The sequence below is a fragment of the Macrobrachium rosenbergii genome, chromosome 4 (genome assembly GCF_040412425.1).
Source record: "Macrobrachium rosenbergii isolate ZJJX-2024 chromosome 4, ASM4041242v1, whole genome shotgun sequence".
Taxonomy (NCBI): Eukaryota; Metazoa; Arthropoda; class Malacostraca; order Decapoda; family Palaemonidae; genus Macrobrachium; species Macrobrachium rosenbergii.
The window spans coordinates 45,037,766-45,054,215 of NC_089744.1; the positions used below are offsets into that span (position 1 = coordinate 45,037,766).

Genomic DNA, 16,450 nt, shown 5'->3' on the forward strand with positions numbered 1-16,450 from the left:
GCAGACTGTTAGATTCATTGCATATACAGAAGTCAAAGAGAACCATATCTGTTCAAGCAACAAACCCTGTCAGCCACACATAAAGGATTTGTCACCACTTCTCACTCCCCTTGCTGGAGGCACTCCCCTGGTTGGAGAGAGAAGTAAAGGCTACTGAGAAGCATATTTGTATGTTGTATGGAACATCTAAATGCTGTAACAGTTTGGCTGCAACAATCACCTGTATCAAGCCAGTTGCAACGTATGATGTGTTATTCGTCAAAACCACCCATAGGTAAAGAAGAAAGGGAAAAAGGAGAGAAAAGAAACCAGTCATCTCATTCATTCTCTCTTTCACACTATCATCTTAAGCAAGATACAAATGGTCCCGCCTGGGACACTGGATGAGCTACACAACTTGAGCAGCCACCACTGAACCCAAGGAAAAAGTGTCCAAGGACTTGTGGGTAACATCCCTCAGGCAGAAGGAAGTGAAAGTGGTCTGATGGAGCCAAGAACCAGCATTCAAAATCCTATGAACAGACAAGTTCTTAAATACCAGAGAGGAACCTATTCCTCTGATGTCATGTGCTTTAGCACGTATGGTATTGGAGAGAGAACTTGACGTTGAAGCATAGGCTTGTCTAATAACCTCATGTAGCCAAAACGAAATAGTATTCTTGGACACTTCTTTCTTGGTACGGCCTGTGCTAATGAAAAGTCTACGGCACCTAGGTCTTAGGTGACGAGTCCTTTTCAGGTAACAACACAGTGCTCTGACGTGGCAAAGCAGTAACTCCTGAGGATCGTTGTCAACAAAATCCCTAAAGGAAGGAATGGAGAACGCGGGAAATCCGTCATCTTGAACCGAGGGATTTTGAGTCTTAGCCACGAATTCCGGGACAAATTCGAAAGCAACCGACCCCCAACCACTGGTATGTCTGACATTATAATGCAGACCATGGAGCTCACCAACTCTCTTCGAAGAAGCTAAGGCCAGGAGGAAGACTGTTTTTAAAGTCAAATCCCTATCTGACGACTGACTTAGCGGCTCGAACGGAGCTCGAGTGAGACTACCCAGTACCAGAGTTAGGTCCCACATAGGAGGCTTGAGTTCCCTAGGAGAACAAGATTGCTCAAAGCTTTTGAACAACATAGAGATTTCCCAGGATGAAGAGATGTCCACATCTTCTGACGGAGAACTAATCCTAAGGCACCCCTGTTGCCCTTGATAGCAGAAACAGAAAGGCCTTTCTCTGTCCTGCGATAGATTAGGAAGTCAGCTATCTGCTGAACAGAAGTCCCAAGTGGAGAGAAACCCCATCAACGACACCAATCACAGTAGACGGCCCACTTGCCCTAGTAAACGGCTGAAGAAGATCTCCTGAGGTAGCCGGATGTCTGAGTTGCTGCTCTGCCAGAAAAACTTCTCCTTTATGAGTGATACTGGATAACCTCCAGCCATGAAGAGACAAGGACCCTACCGACTGGTGGTACCTCTCTACGTGAGGTTGGCAGAGAAGAATGTGCCAAGGAGGAATCTCTCTTGGCGCCGCTGAAAGCACAGACAGAAGATCCAGGAACCACTCTGCTTGAGGCCATAAAGGAGCTACTAGGGTCATCCTGAGATTCTTGAAACTCACCACTCTGTTCAGGACATGACAGATCAGGCAGAATAAAGGGAAGGCATAAACTTCCAGGTTGTCCCAAGGATGTTGAAGAGTCCACTACAGCGAACAAATCTGAGACCACCAAACAAAAAACCTCTAGCTTCCGGGTGAACCTTGTGATGAAGAGGTCTAACATGGGTCTTCCCCACTGACAAAACAGCCTGCCTGCTACGTCCTGATGCACAGACAACTCCATACCTAGAGCTTGTCCCTAATGTCTTAGTTTGTTGGCCACTACATTCCTTTTGCCTGGAATGTACCGGACCATGAGCTCCACTGAGCTGTCGATCACACACTGGTGTAATTTGCCTGTCAAGAGAGTGAAGATGGCATAATACAAGCTATCACTGTAGTGTTGTCTGACAACAGAATGACGGAGTGACCTACAACCCTCTCCTGAAATTCCTGAAGACCCATGAAGGCAGCCTTCAACTCCAACACATTGATGTGGAGTTGCTCGTCCTGATAGCTCCACACCCCTTAAGTCAGTTCTTTCAGATGAGCACCCCAACCTTCAGAGGATGCATCTAAGAACAGAAGATCTGGAGGGGGGTGAATGAAGAGGAGTTCCTACCGTCAGGTTCTGGTCATCCAACCACCATAAGAGGTCACTTCTCACCTCTGCCAACAGAAAACTTTATGTAATGACTAATATAAAACGGTGCAAACATTACAACAAAGTGACGAAAGAATGTCTGAGATGTTCGGCCGAGTTACTGCGCGCGGACGTAAGGAAAAATTTTTTTTTCAAAAATTCACCATAAATCGAAATATTGTGCTAGAGACTTCAAAATTTGTTGCAAAATGAAGGTAAATGATTGACTATTACTAGAATGTAAGAGTTTTAGCTTACAATTGTGTTTTTCGACCATTTCGGTCGAGTCAAAGTTGACGAAGGTTGAAATTTTTTGTAGTAAACGTACGGTACGTTCACTCGTCACCCAACAGACAATTTTAGTTGACTTACGATACGTCCAGTCAGCGTTTAAGGGTTAATGGTCTCAGCTACTGTCTGCAATTCTCATGCATATTCTTTAATATCATTCAACTTATGGAATTCTGACCAGTCAACTTTATCAAGGATGCACTATGATAATCTTTGTAATGCTGGGTCATTCCTGGTGTTGATTATACAGCGGCACCTCAAATCAAAGGACCTCAACTTATCCAATTTCATTACTTGTTGGATGCTTATGAGTCCGGTAAAAGTAAAAATGCTTCATACATCTGGACTTTTTATCACTGTGATCTTTTGTGCTCTAACTACAGTGTACAATACAATCACAATGAGATTTACTTGCGACACATTGCTTAATCAATGCTTAAAAAGTAATATTTTAAGAGTGAAGAAAGTGTTATTCTTTGTAACATTTCAAAAGTGAAATCATTCTTTGTTCATCTGGCAATCATGTGTTTAAAAATTCTTAAATGTTTAGTTAAAGTGTAATTGCATGCATCTGTACCTGTATTTCAGAATCACACTATTGCCAGTCATTGCTAATAAATGTATAAACACAGTTCCTTACAATATTTTTTTAAATGTGATTTTGTTTTACAGTGAGCACATTTTCTGAAATTCTAAGAGCTGTGGTTAAAGAAGTGTAGTTGTACTCATATCTGTATTACACAATAGGAAATCATTGTTAACTAAACATGAAAAATTCTTACATGGATTTTTTTCACATGACTGCTCCCTGCTTCCCTCTTTTTTTATTTTTATGATTGCTCCCTGCTTCCCTCTTTATTTATTTTTAAACTATGCAAGCACTTACTTTGAGATTCTAAGATTTGAAGCTAAAAGAAGTGCAACTGCCTCAGCCTACCACCACCACACCCCTTGACCTTAAAAAATCACTGTTTACGCCATTTTATACCCACAGAATTCACGGAATGGAACGGAATGCAAAATTTAGGCCAAAGGCAAAGCACTAGGACCTATGAAGTCCTTCAGCGCTGAAATGGAAAGTGAGAGTAAAAAGATTTTTAAAGGTGTATCAAGAGGAACACCTTGCAGTTATGCTATGAAACAATTATTAGGAGAGGGTGAAAAGTAATATGGAAGAAAAAGAAAATGTAGTGAAAGTACAATAAAAGGAGTGGAAGGGGTTGCAGCTAGGGGCTGAAGGGATGCTGCAAAGAACCTGAAGTAATGCCTACAGTGCACCAGGTGAGATGCACTGATGGCACTACCCCTCACAGGGAAAGAATTCAAGGATTCTGACTCTAACTACTATGTCCCCAGTCACCACAACCCCACTGGGGATTCATTATGGTTCAATCACTACATTCAAGGCAAGATTACACAAAATTTACAATACATGACCTAACATAATTTTGGATTTTGATTGACATGTATTGTACCTGATGCACTGTTGTTTATATTGTCATCTTCAAAGTAAGATTTTGTTCTGTATGTGATTAATATCTTTAGTTTGTGGATGTGAGCCTGTCTTCATTTATATGAGCATCACATTACAATATATTACACTCATGCTGGAGTTAGCCTCATCTCACTGTCTCTCTCTCTAGCATATTATTTTCATAGATATTTAATGCTATATAGCATTGTACTTAATACAGCAATGTAGTGTCTCCTCACATTTTTTCAACATTCGTATGTGTATATGTACACATATGCATTGAGTTACAGAAACTGTAAGGAAGGGATTGAGTGACATACTGGCTGGGTGTTGACTGGCTTATTGGTGGTTCCTTACTAAATCAATGTACAGAATCTTCGAAGTTGTTATTGACTGGTGCGAGCTGCAAAGTAGCATCTGCACACAGACAGGGCAAAACAGAGGTAATGTTCTGGACATCTGTGTTTGTCGGCACACAAACAGATGGCAATTGTGAGAGACATAATAAACGTACAGTGATAAAACATATATCAATGGAAAGGCCAGGAAATTCCACATATGGCCAATTGCATGAGATTCGAGACAGATTAATGAATGTAATGCAGTAGCATAATACATGTGAAACGGCGAGACGTTTGGCGTCTTCACAAACAGAAACATGCATACAGTTTGATACAAAAGATTCGGTGGAACATTATGAGTACACACGATTAGAATGCTTGCATGGCAATGCAAGTAGTGGTGATTGTACATAAATCGAGACAACAATGGTTAGGGAGAAACAGACGGAAATACTGTATGGTAGAAGTTGAGTTCCTTGAGAGAGAGAAAAAGGGATGCTCTTATTTTTGTCTGGGTCCCTCCGAAGGTACACACGTGTGCTTGAAAGAGACCGTGATCGGCACGACGAGGTCTCTTACAAAACTACCCACTTACTTTATGTTTTGTAACCTCTCTCTCTCTCTCAATTTTTTTTATAAAGAATAACCCTAAGAGAGAGGCAAGCAAATACCAAATTCTTACTGAAAAAAAAATTGTGTGAGAGAGAGAGCACATACACAGCAAGCGCATAGTTTACAAGGTGACTTGCCTAACCATGTCAATATGGGATGCTGGATAACTGTTACGTGCAAACAATATCTTAGAAGTACATGCCATGGCATCAGAGGGGCCCTTGCTGTCTGCTAGTGGACCTTTGAGGTGAGACATATCCTACAACCTACATACTCACACTGCAGTCAGGCCTCTTCCATCTCATGACAGTAATGTTTCAGGAACACTGTCTCTGATGACCACTCCAACTAAGAAACTTCTTCTGAAGAGATGTTCCTCATAAAAGCCAACAAGGTGCCCACCTGCAGGACATCATGAGGGTACTCCTTTTTTAATTAGGGACCCTAAGGTAATTGTCAACCCATGAAGTGATAGTGGCTTATTAGTGGTAGGATGTAAACCATGACATCTAGGTAAACCTGGAATACTGAGACCAGAAATAATGTCCTATCTGTAACACTGAGATCCCCTTGAAGAGTTGGGGATTTTCTTTTCAACATGTCTCCCATTCTTGTTAAGTTCATGGATATGGACTCCTGCTGACAAGGTAGTCAAGAAGACTGCCTCTTGAAGTATATTAGTATGATTGCACTGGGCGCACTGAATTAAGCAGATGACAGAAGTTGCAGAGCCTTTTTCAGGAACCAGGTAATAGGGGACCTTGCAGGAGCAGGTCTTTGCAGTGCAAAGGACTGCAAGAAGAGAACTAAAAACTTCAGTAGTAGAATCTATGCTAAGCACATGGGGAAAGGGCTCTAACAGTGCAGACCTGTACAGGTGCACCCTGAGGTTACCCTTAATAGACCTATTGGGGGTAAACTCAGACAGAATACAGCTAAAACATGACTGGCTGGCTGGTTGCCATGGTGACTTGTTAGTCAATGACAGCCTTGTACTTCTGTTCTATTTACAGACATTTCCATCCCAAATTGTGTGTACAGCACTAACTTTGAACGTTGCCATGATCATGATTATTTGACTGATAAAGGATTGTGTACTTGTAGTAATATGAGAATACATTATACTGTACCCTTATTCACTGTGGAGAAAAGATCGACAAGGAAATATACTGCTAAATTTAAGCTGCAAGTTGTAGCTGAAGCTTAAAAACCATGTTCAAGCTGCTAATGATTATAAATTATCGTGCATCAGCAACATGGATGAGAAAAGTATTCATGCCGATAAAAGATAAATATGTAAAGCTCGTATTATGATGAAATCAAGTGAAAATAGTGAATGGAGTCTGTTGATTTCTTTACACAAAAAACATGGCCCCCAACGCCATCTATTAACGAAAAAATAACTAAATTTAGTTCACAACAAGGCGTATTTTAAAAAATGCTTCATACAATGAAATATAACCTTGTCCAATATACTGTAGAAAATTGCTCTGAACTGAATTAAATACAGCAAAATAAATTTACTGAGTAATCGCCCTCAGTTGATTTCCAACACTGATCACTATGTTCGTATTTCATAATACAAGAGTGATATGAGAATACACACAAGATTATTGGATACAGTGAAGTAAAGCATAACTTTTTAAAAGCCATGGAAAAGATGCATATTCATTATGTCTATACAGTATTTTATAATACAATACTATGTGAATATTACGCAAATTTTATATCTCGTGTATGATGTGACCCCCTTAAAATTAGCTTCAAAATTATGTCTTCAAAAGTCGCACGATAGGCGAGTATATACGGTAATTGAACTCTAACCAAAATTTGATGTCTCATTCGAGGGTGTTCGTACTTTCATTAATGAGTGTAGAGCCATTGTGCATGAGATGAAACAGTACTGTATAATGTAGACCTGTCAGATGTTGATTTTTCAGGTTGTAAATTACTAAGTCACACAATATTTGCTAAATTACCCCCTACAATTACAAGAGAGTTCATTCACAAAGTAAACAACAACTACCCCTCTATTGTAGATCTGTTTGATCACTACAGAGACATTATTAAGACATTAAGTCGAACGTCAGATCCCAAAGGTAATGCTAATGCTGAGAAGAAAGGCAGTCCTGTGAAGGATTATTGAGTAAATCAAAATATAAATAAGTGCCAGAAAAATTCAAATGCTTCTAAAATCAAATCCCCAACAACACCAGAAAATTTCACCCTCACTACTCAACCTAAACCTGTTCCAAATGGTACCTGCCCTACGAATCACAATGTAAACAGTAATGTTAATAGTTCTAATATCAAACACTGCAAGTTTTTTAGTGGAGTTGGACATGGCACGATCGAATGCACCAAATTTGAGAAATCAGTTGCCCGTCAAAGGCGGTGCTCTTCACTTGGCTTATACACACTGTGCACTAGTAGTACACATGATTCAAATTCTTGTCCTGGTAAGGACAATAAACTTAGTTTTTGATATATTGTTTGCATATCATATGCTTGCATTTTTGCATTATCCCCTAACAACAGTAATGGTGGGACATCCACAAATCTGTGTATAATGTTCAACACCTGAAGGCTTGTTACCAATCTTTTCTGCTTCCTGTGTTGTCTATAAAATGTCATGGTGTTAATACCTCTTGCACTGTTAGGTGCCTTCTAGATACAGGAAGTCTGAGAAGTTATCTGTCGAAGTCTGTTGCTGAGGAGATTAGGAGGCCTATGAGCAAGCCTTCTACATGCTATTATGTCACTTACTTTTCGGGTGCTTCCGAGCATCAGCTTGGTGAATGTCTAATATATGTATCTATCCCTGGTGGGAAAAGGTTTCCTATTGATATGTTGGCTGATCCTGATTTTGACAATCAGTTGCATGTTTCTCGGCTTGATGTGGCTATCAACATCATCATCAATGAAGGTTATTCTCTAGCTGAACCATCCCTGGGTTCAAATGGTAAAAGTATACCCCTTGAGGGTTGAGTTGGAGTTGACATAGTAAACAACCCGTATTCGCATTCTCATGATTCATGGACTCACTGATTTGCGAGATTTTCTGTGGAACATACAGACTCTATAAATTATTCACAAGAAATTCTGCAATTCGCAGACTTTTTCGTCAAGAAATATTCACTAATTAGCGTATTTTGATGTTATTTTCATGACTAAATACATTTTTTATGATAAGAAAATAATTTACTAATTTTCAAATATTGTTAAGATTAGGCAGTCCGCAGTTATTGGCAATCCAATTTTATGGCTCTTGTCTAGCGACAACAATAACTGGATTTTCGGCGCCGATATGCGCTGATCTCCAGTTATCAGCGCCAATCCCCACTTATTGGTGGCACCGATCCCTGGTTACTGGTGCCAATAACCAGGGGTCGGTGCTATTATCGGTGATTTTTGGTTATCGCCACGCAGTCAGGAACAGAATCCCCACTGATAACCATGGACTGCCTGTAATAAGATTAAATAATAATAATAATATAATAATAATAATGGAAAGAGAAACCCACAGGATTCCTGTGTATAACTTGTTTACTTGTAAATATTTACATATTACTTGAATCTCGAGTACTTTCAAGTCCTAACTGTGACCCTTTTTCAAGAGATGTGAAAGTAGTCAGGCTGGTTCAAGGCCCAGCAATCTTCTGGAACTTCTTCTCCCTGTGCTGTCATTTATGTGATGGCTGTCCTGGTTTCCATTCTCTTGAGAGTTGTTAATCTCCTCCTGTCGGTCTGATATCCTGATCTGATGGTCAGTGGGATTAACCCTTGTGGTAAGTGAGTAGTCACCATTGGTCTGTTGGGCAGGAGACCTAACCTCCAGGTCAGAAGGGTCGATCTTAGCTTCTTTTAATATTAAAGCTCGGCTCAAGGGATCTTCTGAGGTAAATCCTTTGTTTCCTTCTATCACTTTCATCTCTCTGATGAGTGCCCCTTCCACTACCCTCCTATGACTGATGTTATTGCTTTTGTATATGTCTTCTCAGAGGAGTGATGATGGGGAGTAAAGAAAACAAACTTGGAGATATCTTGCCAGTGAGATTTAGCACTGCTCTACTGAGATTAAAAAGTTACAAAGATATTAGAATTTTGAAAGCTGACAAAGGGGGCAGCATTGTTAACATGAATAGTTCAGTATAGGGATAAAATGTACAGGCTACTAGATGATAAAACTATCTACGCTAAAATAGAGAATCCTCCCACAGTCCAAAAGCTTCAGAATACCTTCAACCAGAATGCGAAGAAAATAATCAGTAAACTAAGTGATGGGAAGGACACGCTACGCAATAAATTTTTCTCAAGTCAACTACCTGAACTTGCATACATATATGGCAACCCCAAAATACACAAGGATGGCTGCCCACTACGCCCTATTGTTTCTAGTATGAAATCTCCTAACAAAAAGCTTAGCTAAATTTTCAGAATCGCATATTAAACATTCATAGAGAAAGTTAAGAACAATATAAAGGGACACATGGTTAGTTTTGATGTAGTAGCTTTATTCACCAATGTCCCCTTAGATAAAGTTTTAGAATTTCTACAGACTAAACATAATGAGGGCATTTTCAATCCAAGCATAGAAATAAGTGTCTTCCTGGAGTTGATCAAATTGTGTGTTAGTGATACTTATTTTTTGTTTGAGGGACACCTGTACAAACAGAAATATGGAGTAGCTATGGGGTCCTCATTATCACCAATACTCGCTAATATATATATGGAATATTTTGAGACCAATCTAGTTCCTAATATTAACCCTAAACGCCTACTGGACGTACCATACGTCGACTAAAATTGTCTGTTGGGTGCCAAGTGGACGTATGGTACGTTGACTAAAAATGTTTTTTTTAAATATTCGCGGAAAAATAATTATAGGCCTAGTTTGCGAAAGGTTTTAAATCACGCGCCTTGAGGGATGCTGGGAGTTCATGGATCACGCTGTTGTTTTGTTTATAAGCGTCACCCAGACGTGCATGCGTGAATTTCTTCCTTCTTGCACCAGAAAGCATCAGCGGCACATCGTCGGAGAGTGATATCTTGACGCATCCGTGTTTTGCAGAACTTTGGCGAGTGTTTGCGTATTTGTGAGGCAACAGGACGTAGAATACAACAAAAAATAAATCATGCTTTTAGCTTTTACCATTTTTGAAATATTTTCATATAAATAACGATAAATAGAAAAAAATCAACCTTTGGTCAACTTTAACTCGATCAAAATGGTAAAAAAATGCAATTGTAAGCTAAAAAACTTAGTCTAGTAATATTCAATCAATTTCCTTCATTTTGAAACAATTGGCAAGTCTCTAGCACAATATTTCGATTTATGGTGAATTTTTGAAAAAAACTTTTTTTTACGTCCGCTCGTTACGAATTCATGCATCATTTTGTGAGAATATTTTCTGTGTTGCTTTAATCGTTTTACAATCTGTTATATACCAAAATCATCGCCATTTAGTGTACAATACAACTAAAAAAAAGTAACTCATTACCTTTAACCGTTTTGCTTACAGCGCGATTTGTATACAATTATATATGAGTTTTTTTTTCGCTGTCATATATTCCAATATTTATATATGATAATGATATTTATTTTCATTTCTGATGGTTGCATACTAAACTTCAGGCAATGAGAAAAAAAGGAGCCAAAAATGAACTCTTAATCTTAAAAACTAAGGGTGCTGTGATTTTTTTAAAAAACTTTTTTCCGCTTGGCGCTAGCTCCCGAACGCCGCCGGCATACGGGAGACGTTTTTGTAAATAGAGGCTCGGCGTTTAAGGGTTAATGTCCCTAACTTAAAACTGAAAGGTTGGTGGAGATATGTGAATGATATTTTTGCCATTCTGCAGGATGATGATAGTGAAATAGAAACTTTTCTAGATGAACTCAATAGTTTTGATAATATCCAATTCACTCTAGAGAAAAGTAACAATAATAAACTGACCTTTCTAGACATCCTGATAGAAAGGAAAGAAATAAGATATGAATTCAGCACATATAGAGCCCACACACAAACTCGTATATTCATTTCTTCTCTTTTCATAGTCATGATATAAAAATGGGTGTTCTAGCAGGTTAATTTCTTAGGGCAATGAGAACATGTGACCCTTGTACGGTAGATAAAGAAATAAATTACATTGATGAACCCTTTGATACATTAGCATACCCGGAATGGTTCAGAAAAAGGGCACTCAACAAAGCTAGGAGGATTTTTTACAGGGAAAATACAGAGAGTACAAGGAATACAGAAAACAAGAAAATAGTTTTCCTCCCTTATATGCCTAAAATGAACCAAATTACATAAAAAACGAAAGAAATTAAATATAAATTTGTGTATACCTTTGACAACACCGTAAAAAACAAAGTATGTAAAAATAAACTGGAAGGAGAATTGCAACAATTGTGGAGACAAATATGTGGGTGAAACAGGTAGGAGAATAAGGACTAGAATCCAAGAACACAGAAGGACAGTACAGCTCATGGGAAAAGGACCATAGGATGGATTTTAAAAACAGAAGAAGAAGAAGAAGAAGAAGAAGAAGAAGAAGAAGAAGAAGAAGAAGAAGAAGAAGAAGAAGAAGAAGAAGAAGAAGAAGAAGAAGAAGAAGAAGAAGAAGAAGAAGAAGAAGAAGAAGAAGAAGAAGAAGAAGAAGAAGAAGAAGAAGAAGAAGAAGAAGAAGAAGAAGAAGAAGAAGAAGAAGAAGAAGAAGAAGAAGAAGAAGAAGAAGAAGAAGAAGAAGAAGAAGAAGAAGAAGAAGAAGAAGAAGAAGAAGAAGAAGAAGAAGAAGAAGAAGAAGAAGAAGAAGAAGAAGAAGAAGAAGAAGAAGAAGAAGAAGAAGAAGAAGAAGAAGAAGAAGAAGAAGAAGAAGAAGAAGAAGAAGAAGAAGAAGAAGAAGAAGCATGTTTAGAGGGTACATTTTATGATAAAATAATGATTTACAGTACTAATTTTCAAATATTAAATTTAATGAGATTAAATAATGTCATCAAATATAATAAAAATAATTATCTCCCTCTCTTTTTCTCTTACTGAGATGAGAGAATTTTTATGTTTGTTTTGTATAAATAAATGATTTACCTAATAATAAGTACTACTTTTCAATAATAATAATAATAATAATAATAATAATAATAATAATAATAATAATAATAATAATAATAATAATAATAATAATAATAATAATAATAATAATAATAATAATAATATACTGTAATTACAACATTTACGCAAACTTCAACACCGATCTTTTGCAAAGTTTCAGAGCTCACAGGGGAGGGTGAGCCTGACAAATGTAATCTGACATATCTGACAGGTTCACCCTCCCTCCTGAGCTCCGAAACTCAGCAAAAGATTGGGGTTGAAATTTGTTTAACATTTTTTGTAACTTACTATATAGATGCATAAATGTTGTAATTACAGTATATTATTATTAATATTTGAAAACTAGTATTCATTATTCAGTAAATCATTTGTCATAAAAAACAAATAAACACCATATAAATTCTCTCATCTCAGTAAGAGAGAGAGAGAGAGAGAGAGATAGAGAATTATTATTTTTACTATTTAATGTTATTATTTAATCTTATAAAGCTTAATATTAACATCTGAAAATTAGCAATGTAAATAATTATTTTATCATAAAATGTACCCTCTAAAAACAGAATTTGCCACATGATCAAATGAATTTCCCTTTTTTCTACCTTCTCTCTCTCTCTCTCTCTCGCCAATGGGTAGCATGTGAGAAATAAATAGATACATAAAAAGATACTCAGCTCAGCCCTTCTCTCTCTCTCAGGAAAAGGTACTGCTAGTTTGAGTCTCTTTAATGTTGTAGTAAAGGTAATACACCTTTGGAAGACAAAAATCAATCATATAAATTTTTTGTTGTCAGTTGCTTACAGAGAAGTGGATTAACATTCCTTGTGAAATTAAAGAGACAAACTCTCTCTCTCTCTCTCTCTCTTGCCTGTGCCAGCACAAGGGTTAGAAGTACGTATGTATGTATTTTTAAGGGTACTAATGTTTAAGATGACTTTGAAATAATAATATAATTTCAAAGATTAATACAGTAACACAATAATAATTCATGACATATTTGATGTAGGATGATACTTTAAGCATACATTTGGTATTTGAACTATCAAGATAGGCAGTTATTAGCATTTTTAGAGGGGAGGTTCTAAGTATTCGCAGATATTAACTATTCGCCAGTGCGGGGGGTCTGGAACTCATCCCCCGCGAATACAAAGGGTTTGCTGTACTGCAGTTAATCCCAGACCTTCATATTACTCAGTGCATGCCAGGCCCTGCCTGGAGTACACCAATGGGCCTTGTTCCCTTTAGAAATGTGATGCAAATGTGATGCATTTCCTCTATCCTAACCAACTAAACTCCTACCAGTGCACATCAACAAGTTGCAACTAATCCTGACCTAGAATATCGGAACATCGTTCCTATAGTGGAAAATGCTCCTTCTTTTCAAATCAACTTTGTACTTTTGCCCAGGAAGTCTTACTACTCTTCATTAGAGACCTTGTTTCCTGACAGGTCCATCGAACAGGGACTCAAACAAGTGTTCAGCCTACACTTCTTGGGTTGTCAAGAGGAGTCTGAGCCATCATCACAATATGATCTTGCCAAGGTTTAAGATTTTCGGCAAGGCATTACCTACAAAGACAAAAAATATTATGTCAGTCTTCCATGGAAGGATGACCTTATTGACAAGGTTCCCTCCAATCATAAAGATGCTCTTACCGTTCTGAACCGAGTAGTTAATAATTTGGAACAAAATGGATTATTGATTGCTTACCAACAAGTCTTTCACATCCAACTTCAGGATGGAATCACTGAAAGGATCAACATTAAGCCTCAAGACTTCAACAAATATATTTGGATTCCTCATGGGCCAGTCATTAAAGATGAACTCAATTGAAAAAACTAGGCCTTACTGGTTACTGAGTAGAGTATTAGAACTTGTAGTAGGACACGATCAAAATGTGAGAAGCGTAAAACTCAAAGAGGGTGATGGTATCATAGCACATCATTCCATTAATCATCTGTATTACTATGGAGCTTTCTCTCACAATTTCAGAGATGTTAACAATCAGTCTGATGCAGATTCATCTCAAGAGGGTGAGGAAAGTGAACCATCTAGTTCTCAACCAAATGTCCCTGATGCAGACCTTCCTCACCAAGTACAGTAAACTGTTTCTCTGATACAGGAGCGCATCCAACAAGAGCCGCTGCCACTGCTTGCAAGAGCAAAATGAGCAGATGGTGTGCAGACCTCAAAAAATAATTGTCTTCTAGCTTCTTCTCAGTAGTTTAGTTATCATTTTCATGTGCAATGTCATTGCACTCCTATTGTTGGCGGGAGATGAGAATTTTCATACATGATTCTGATCAGATTTAAATTTACGTTTCTTGCCTCACTGATATTTTTGTTTACTAACATTATAAATTAGTTCTTTTATTTTGCATGTATTAATCCTTTTATTTAGTTCTTCCAATGTCCTGTAATACTTTTGTGTCCTTGCCTCAATGTGAATTCCAAGAGGAGCCATAATAAAGTTAAAGCTCCGAGCAAACTACTACTACTAACACAAGTTCCTTTTGAACATGAAAAGGAAAGGACACACTGCCTAGCCACTTCGCTTCAGACGAAAAAGCTAGCTACCGCTTGTTGCAAGTTACATTTACCACTGAAGAACAATGAAATTCGTAACAAACTTTCACACTTCAACAGAAGTAACCAGATACCATGTGGAAATCTTATGGGAATTTGAGACTACAAAATTCTCGGATCTTCATACAAGAGCTAACTTCTGGAAGCTTCTAGAAAGGTTGGTGGGCCTTGTATTGCAGTACACGTGGAAGAACCTCCTTAACCTTTTACAAATTTTCCAATTAAAGCTTGAGTGCATGTTCTGAGAATCTCAAATCCTTGTAACTAAACTGTTACTTTCTATCTCGTAAAATTAAGTCTCTTAAAACAAATAATCACCATATAAATCAGGCTTACCAATCTTGTGACTTGTCTAAGAATTAATTACTTTTTCTTATAATTAACAACCACTTACGACTACATGCAAGACAATGGTATAAACAACAGCAAGTACTGACATAAACAATCAAATAGAGAAACAGCTGTTTGCCAGTTTCAGTTACCATAACTAACACACATTTACTAAGGGTTGCATTATACTTGCTGACTTGTTAAAAAATGTGCTAATTTTTAATGCTGACTTCCATAATAAAAATAAAATCAATCTGTATTTATCCTTCACGCAATAGAGAGGAAAGTGTTATGAAAGTATGCCACTAAATTTACAGTTGTAGCTGTGGCTGAAGAAACGAATAATGTGCAGGATGCAAAACATTTAGGAAGAGGCAAAAACAACATCCGATACTGGCGAAATCACACCTTTACTTCATTTACTATACTGCATTTATAAATAAATAAAGTTGCATTTTTCAACCCTGCTTGGATAATTTACGAAAAACAATCTCCAAAATGTGTTTCATTCAACAACTTATGGCTGTGATGATGTCGGTATAACATGATCAGCTGATGATTTTAAGAATCTAAACATAACCAGAATGCAAATGGTGCCTAATCGCAATGTTGATCATTTAATTGTTATACGATACAACAATAATGCATGAAATATAATCACATACAGTATGTAAAGCAACAGTTTTATTAAAATTATCATTACTCTTAATAAAACTATTACTTGACTTTTGCAAATGGATATCTATCAGTGTAGCAACCTACAATAGGCCAAAAGTCTCTCTCTCTCTCTCTCTCTCTCACACACAAAACATAATGTTCAGGCTCAAGGAGACAAAAGCAGCAGACTTTTACTGAAAACACAAGCCAAAAACGTATGAAGTGCCAGAAAACACTGAAAGATGCCAGGAGATCAGAATTTGACAGTGCACTTATAAAGTGGTTAAGCTCCAATGTAGTAAAGGTGTAAGCATTTCTGGGGAGATGATTATGGAGTAGGGTATAATTTCATAAGGAACTAAACCTTATGAATGATTATTCATAAGCTTTGTTCCACATTTGATAACACAGCAACATGTATGTGGAATGAGCTGGCAAGACTTTATTTACATAGGGGGTATTTTAGGGGTGATTTCTGTTATTTGGGATTTTCTTTAGTCCGGCAGTGGCCTGGTCCCAAGGGTCGCAGTTTTAAGAGGTCGGATTGTAGTACTAGTGCTAGTTTCAAGAAGTCAGACTGTAATACTAGAGATTCCTTGCAGAATTCCACCAGCCCCAGCTGCATTACTTTCAACCTCTTACACTTCATCTGTTCAGTTTGGTTTCTTCTTACCTGTCCAACCTGAACTTGACACTCCTCTAATTATCATCTGACATTCAAGAACAAAATAATCCTTTGGGCACTTTCTGTGAGGATCTTAGAAAATGTGACTCAACAATCTTGTTAAGATAATTTATAACTACA

General features: G+C 37.6%; 1 protein-coding gene across 1 annotated transcript in view; it reads right to left on the reverse strand.

The window, feature by feature from the left end:
* LOC136833711 (synaptonemal complex protein 1-like) overlaps positions 1-16,450 on the reverse strand; it is a 378,221-nt gene that overhangs the window by 230,402 nt on the left and 131,369 nt on the right. The window lies entirely within an intron of this gene.